Here is a 7,954-nt window from a genome sequence, read left to right on the forward strand (position 1 = left end):
TGGAGAAGTTGTGGAGAAAGAGGAACATTACTTCATTGCTGGTGGGATTGCAAACTGATACAACCACTTTATTAATCTTTCTGTTCAAAAGAGAAACTTATTGTTTCCACTAGATTTGCTCTACTGTTCTTGGGCTAAATTATTTAAACTGTGGAAAGACTGATGAGTTACTATTGTCACATGTCTCTGTTAGTCTCACAGGCTGTGTTAACAGGTCAATAAAATGGCAACACAGGGTACATTTTAAACAAACGGAACAGCTCATGTGATGTTGGAATATAAAATAGATTAAGATATAAGAATATATGTAATATAGAAATATATACCATATAGGAATCTATAATAATATAAGAATTCATATACAGATATGAAATATATGAATAGAGATAAATATAGATTTGCTTTGACTTTTGGGCTAAAGGTCTACAAGCTAAAATGTGACCTTTAAAGGCAAGAAGGAAATAATGGACTCAGAGCTACAAAATTCTTTAGCCTTAAAATGACCAAGTACAGAGAGCTTCAGATGAACAGAAAAGGGAAAATATTATTGAAAATACATCTGTGGCAAAAGCTCATGGAAAACCCTATAACTTTGGCTTGTTGGTCTATAAGATATAATGCATGTCTTAGACCAGGAGTGGAATTACACTCTTTTTTTGCACTCAGGTAAGGAAGGTTGAACCATTTTCTTTTTTTTCTTTTCTGTTATGCTGCTTAGCCCTGTAGAGTGTCTGCATTCCCCACCTCTATGACCTTGAGCTACATGCATATGGACATCTTGAAGCTTAATAGTTAGTATATACTATCAGGGTCACGATTGGGATGTTCCTGCACTTCCCATTTCTCTTTCTGCACAGTGAAGGGAAGGGGACATAATTGTGTGGTGATGAATCACTATTGTTGGAAGTCATTTTACAGATGTTATATGATGAGCACAAGGAAAACACTTTGGACAGAGCAACGTTTCCCACTATTTATAACCAACGAGATCTATAACAATAGGATTAACAGAAGATCAGAAGAACTCAGACCCTATGGGATAAAATATTCTTCACACAGCAGCTAAGAAAGACCATTTGGCTGATTGTTTGGTGGATGCTGTAAACAAATGTTGCTTTTCTCAACCTATAGGTCATGATCATGGCAGTCAAAGGACCCTTTCACAGAGCTGCATATCAGACATTTGCACTACAATTCATGAAAGTAACAAATTGCAGTTATGAAGCAGCCAAAAAATAATTTTTCATTGGATGTTCACCACCACACAAGGAACTGTATAAAAGGTCACAGTTGTAGGAATGTTGAGAACCATTACTCTATAGCTTGAATTTTAATCTCCGGTACATGTATACATTATTAATTTTCATCATTTATTGTTTTATTCTTTCTTGTTTATCTTCTTATAATAAATGGCATAAAGCATTTTAGATTTTAGAAAAAAAAACTAAATCCCAATTGATGCCGTCCCAATTTACCTTCTACAGACCACAATTCCCTGGACCAGGTCATCTTGAAAATATTTTGCTCTTGTTGTATTGACCATAAATACTGGGCATTCTAGGAAATGTATTTAAGACTTGGGACAATGTGGGAATATATACTGTTATAGGTTTACAATAAAATTTATATCCACTAAGGCTCATCTCTGTGGCAAACCAGATGATTACATCCAAAATGATTGTAAGAAAAAATTCCCAAGTGTATCCTTTATGAAGAACCAATGAGAATATGGTTCCTTACACAACCAGTTGTACATTTCTGGATATAGTACAAATGTCTGATCTATTTTGAAGATAGAGGGTACTGTAAGAAAGGAAATTTTGTATGTAAGTATAACAAGACTTCTGTTTTTGAGGCCTTCATAGCATAAAAGAGGGATGATTTCAGTTGCCACCATCAGTATCTACCCCTTTTTCTACTCAGTCTCATGACACAAAATAAAAACATGATAAAATAAACCTGAGAAGTGTATTAAACAGAGAAAAACAGTTGTGAAATGAAAAGTGTTCCCACCAAAGGATTATTAAATAACACTTTATAGCTTCACATAAGATGATTCTATGATCTTTGTTGGGTCACATAGAAATATGTGAAGAGTGCTCTTTGTGTATGAAGTACATAGTATCCCCAACTTCTAAAAGTATGCTCACAGTTTCTGTCCCCAGGTGAAGCCAACTCATCCCTTTTTACTTCACGCATAACCTTCAATGGTACTCTCTCAGAATTAGCATCTTTGCTAAATTCACATGATCTGAAAAATGAAACATAACCGGTGACAAGGATTAACTCTCTCAGAAAGTAAGCAATAAGAAGGGACTGAGTCCATGCATATTATCATAAAATTACCAAGAAGTTCCAGATGCGGTTATTAAGAAAACTCTAAAATTATGTGGGCTGTGACCATGGTGGGGGATATTCTTTACAGGCCTTTGGTGGTAGATCTGTAGTAAATATTCCTCAGGGAACTTTGTTGGTGTATATTCATAAGGAATATTCATAAGGAATATTCCTTAGAGACATTTGTTATTATATCTGTAGTGAATATTTAACAGTGGAAATGCTGCAATTATTTTTATTCAAAATCCACAGAGCAGCCAATCAATAATACTTCTTTGTTGTGTCCTTGTTTCAGTTTCAGAATGAAGAGAGGATATGAGTAGAACTGTTCATTTTGCCAGGTGCTTTGTGTTTGCTTGTAAGAAATAGTCACTGGTTCACATCACAAAAATTATAGTAATTTTTGTTAGAAAATATATACCTCAAGACACATAGTTGAGTAAAAATTAAGATGGAAAAACATTATAATAAAAATATAAAATAAGTAGGATAGCATATGTTTATATACCCCCTTTCTTTCTTGTTATTGAAGAGCACTTATTTGTAGGGGTTAATATTGTCATTACAAAGAATTGTGTCACTGCTAATTGATACCTAGAAGCTCCAGAGTTACCCATATGGAAAAATTTTATCATGTTTAACTTCTTTATGTGCTTCTGGAAACCATTTGTGTTGTTACTTGTATTGATATTTAGTTATGATATAAATATGTCATGATTTGATTATAATACATTTGATTTTTTTCTAGTTATTACTATTATGAGTTACAAGATATAATTGGATTGGTATATAATAAAATGTCTAATACCTCTCACGTATATAAATTAGAGTGGTATTTTAAAGTCACAACAAAAAAAAATACCTAGCAGCATAGAACTGCTTTTTATCTTGATTAAGAGTTGATGAAAAGAGTATGGAAAAAATTTTACAGCTCATCCAACTGTGTGTAAAATCTGAACACTTTAGTGATGTGACTAAACCTTTAAGCAAAGTAGTATACGGGATGTGCTTTCCACTGTTTTACTCACACATGGACTAGTTTATTCATGATATGAATTTTTTAAGCAGAAGCTATCAGTTGCATTAGATAGTATTTAATTTTGTTTATAATTTTTATGATCAAGGAGTTTAGCTGAAGGTTTATTTACTACCTAAGGAAATTATTTTTATTCATTTGTAGATAAGGAGCAAGAGACATCCAGGGATGAGATGGCTTAAGGAAGTCACACAGCAAGAATTGTCTGGAGAGGTCAGGGTCATTGGTTTGGAGGTATTGATGGCCACCAATAGTCATGCCTGTAAAGTGCCTCAGAAATAGCACTTCCATGTGTACCCAAAATACTGCTGCCTTGCCATTGATGGAAGAGTGAGAAATGTTGTCTTTTAAAGACTTCCTTGTAAATCAAAATGACCCTGAGATTCTACCTTACATTAATCAGAATGACTAAGATAAAACAACAACAACAACAGCAACAACAACAACAACAAAAACTCAGGTGATAGCAGATGCTATTGAGAATGTGGAAAAAGAGGAACACTCTTCCATTGTTGGTGGTATTGCAATCTGGTACAACCACACTGGAAAGAAATCTGGTGGTCCTTCAGAAACTGAAAATAGATATATCAGAAGACCCAGCTATACCACTCTTGGGCATATATCCAAAAGATGCTCCACCATACTACAGGGGCATGTACTCCACGATGTACTACAGGTGCATGTACTCATAGCATCCTTATTTGTAATTGGCAGAAGCTGGAAACAACCCAGATGTCCCTCAGTCAAAGAATGGATATAGAAAATGTAGTTCATTTGCACAATGGAATACTATTCAACTATTAAGAACAAGGATATCAAGAGTTTTGCAGATAACTGGATGGAACTAGAAAAATAACATCCTGAGTGAGGTAACCCAGACTCAAAATAACATACATGGTATGTAATAACTAATAAGTAGATATCAGTTAAAACATACAGAATACCTAGGATACAACCCACAGAATTTAAGAAGATTAACAAGCAGAAAGACCCAAGTGAAGATGTTTAGATCTCACTTAGAAGGGGGAAGAAAATAATTACAGAAGGCAAAGGGAGGGAGAGACCTCAGTGGTAGAGGAGAAGGGGAGGGGGAAAAAGGGACAGGATCAGGAATGAGGGGTAAGCAAGAGAGAAGCCTAGAGGACCAATAGAATGACTAGAAATATGCAGCCTCAGGGGGTTGAGAGGTTGGGGGATCCTTTAGAAAGTACCAGAGACCTAGGAGATGAGAGACTGTCAGTGACCTTAGAAGAAATGCCCAACAGTGGGAAGAAGGAACTTGTAGAGTCTGTTTCCAGTAGATAGACATCAAGTGGAGGGATGGAGTTGCCATCCCACAGTCAAAAATTCTGACCCAGAATTGTTCCTGTCTAAAAGAACTGCAGGAACGAAAATGGAAAAGAGACTGAGGAAAAAGAACTATTCCAGTGACCAGTCCAACTTAGGATCCATCTCATGGCAGGCACCAAAGTCTGACACCATTTCTAATGCTATAGTGTCCTTGGAGATAGGAGCCTAGTATGGTTATCCTCTGAGAGGCCTAACAAGCAGCTGACTGAAATTGATGCAGATATTCACCCACAACCATTGAACTGAAGTCAGGGACCCCTATGGTTGAATTAAGGGAAAGATAGAAAGAGGCTGAAGAGGAGAACATTCCCATAGAAAGACCAGCAGCCTCATCTAACCCAGATACCTATGTGTTCCCAGACACTGGGCCAACAACCAGGCAGCATCTACGAGCTGGTTCAAGCTCCCCCTCTTCCAGTCCCCACCACACACATATATAGCAGAGGACTGTCTGGTTTGGCCTCAGTGAGATAAGATGTACATAATCCTCAAGAGACTTGAGGGCCCTAGAAGGGGGGAGGTCTGTTGGGAATGGGAGCATCAGTGGAGAGGAAGGATAGTAAGAGGAACTGTGTGGGAGGGGGGCCTCAAGAGGGGGCAATGGCTGGATTATAAATAAAAACAAAACCAAACCCAGAAACCAAGAAGACTGCCTTGCTGTGGTTAGACTCAACAATTCTAATCCTTGAGGTTGTGCTGAACAAACAGTGTGCAATTCCACACCCATTACTGTTTTATTAAATAAAATCTGTTGTAAGACCAATAAAGAGAAGGCAGCAATTTCTGCATTTACTAGACCGAGAGTAATAGCATCCCATCATGCAGCCATGCTCCAAGCAGATGATTATCTGCCATACACACAGCTTTTCTTCATAATAATGTCTTCATGAATCAATTGCATTACTGTCTAGACATCATTTTTATGTCACACGAGTCTGAGGAAGAGCATTATTACAGTGTCTTTCTCTCATCTTTCTTTACCCTTTTGTTCTGGACTTGGGATATTTTTAGTAACAATGCATAGCAGACTTCAAGGGAGGAAACTGTCACTGTGTCATCCATGCCCAGGCCAATGACATACTTGCAGCTTATTTCTCTTCATATAGTCAGTGAAAGTTTTGTTCATTATTTTTGTATGTTTATGATATGTGTACACAAGAACGCATGAGTGTACATGCATTTGTATGTGAGAGAGTGTGTGGGCATATGTGTGTGTGCATGCATGCATGAACTTGCATGCATACATGCATGTGGAGAACATAAGCCAATATAAGGGATTTTCCTCAATCACATTATTTATGAGACAATGTCTCTCAGTGAACCTGAAACTCATCAATTTATCTAGGCCAGCTAGTCACTGAGAACATATGAGATTCCTCTATCTCTCTAGCCAGCACGGAAATTATAGGCACACACTATTGTGCTTGGCTTTTCATTTGGCTGCTGCTGATGTGACCTCAGGTTCCCATGTCTGTCCAGATACTAATGTACCAACAGAGACACCTTTCTAGACCCTATAGAGAGTCTTGTAAGAAACAAGTGAGGTGAGGACTCTTTGCCTCTGTTCATATCCCTTTGGCAAAATTGCTCATTCGGTAACACCCATGTGATATTTGGTGTCTTACCATTCTATCAGCCACTAATCCTTCCTATATTCATGTGATTATAGAAACTTAAAGACTCTATCTTAAGAGAACTTCCCTGGGTGTGAACTGTGGGAAGCTGGAGGCCAACTGATGCACTCTCAGCATGACAGCAGCCTCATATTTTAATGAAGAAACTGCAGCACATAAACATTGATATTTCCATTCTTTAAGAAGTCAAAATAGTAATTATAATCTAAAACCTCAAAAAATTTGGATGGACTAAATTAAATAACTTTATTATAAACACTGTTCCAAACAAGCTGCTCTATGAATGACAACATAATATCCTGCCTCCCAGCACTGGAGTCATCCCAACCTTCTCCAATTGGCCATTCACAGCCATAATTAACCAAAGCTGATTATGATAATATGAATTTTAAGATGACAAAGTGTGAGTCTTGCCTTACCAGTAGATTTTAAATCAACATTATCCTAAGTGTGACAGTCAAACTGACCAAAGAAGTATAGGAAATTCTAGAAAATCTATAAGAGATGAATAGAATACTTCCTTAAACTGGACATCAGGACCCACCTCACTCACATTATGATGGAAAGAGAGACACTGAATATTTTGGTAAGTATGTTGCACCTCTTAAAGGCTTTCAGGTAGAGAGGAATTTATTTTAAAAGATTATAGTTAAAAACACCACTAAAGCCTAACCATATGAAAAAATATGGGTTGCAGCAGAAATGAACCAGAATGAATGTAGAGAGAAAAAGATACAGAGAGAATTTTAATATAAATTTAACTACAGTTAATAATGGAATAGTAAGAAGAATAGAGCAATCATATAGAAAACTTTTAAAATGGCTCCAAAATGTACAAATGCCCTTTGGAAAACAGGAATGACAATTGAAGCTGGTATTAACAGTAAGTGGGAAATCAAATCACAGACCCACCAAGTGCATTGCCAAATCCCCACCTCATGTACAGTCAAATCCACGATGAGAAGGCTGTGAATTAATGCTTTGTGGACAACAGTGAACTGCCATTCACTATCACTGGCAATACAAATCATTATCTCTTCAGAAAATGATTAAAAACTAACAAGTAAATCTAAAAATACCCTGAACTTGATTTAACAATCCATCACTTGTACGCAGGTTTACTGTCCTACAGGAAACAGATCAAAGGCTGTTCATATCAGAACATTTACAGTGGTAAAAACAGGAAACAACCCAAATGACCTTTAAAATAGACTAAATTATACAAGAGCACAATGACACATAATACATGAAGGGGAGACAAGAGTCCATGGAATCCATGTTCATAGATGGTTCTCTGTGGTATTAAAAAAAAAGTAGAATAATGTGTCCAATGGTATCAGTCTATACACATGAGGAACTGTGTCTCTAATGGTATCAGTCTATATGCATGAAAAACAGACAACATATCAAATGTGATGCCTGATGATCCCATGAGAACCAGGGTAGACACTGGGAACAGCTACTGAAGCACTCACACTTCCTCGTCTCTGTTGATATTTGAGCAGTAGGTGCTTACTTTATTACTGGATTTTCATTTATTTGCTTGATTTTGCTTTTGCTTTGAAGCAGACTCTTGCCCTGTTTTTTTGTTTGTTTG

The sequence above is a fragment of the Mastomys coucha genome, unplaced genomic scaffold, assembly GCF_008632895.1.
Source record: "Mastomys coucha isolate ucsf_1 unplaced genomic scaffold, UCSF_Mcou_1 pScaffold15, whole genome shotgun sequence".
Taxonomy (NCBI): Eukaryota; Metazoa; Chordata; class Mammalia; order Rodentia; family Muridae; genus Mastomys; species Mastomys coucha.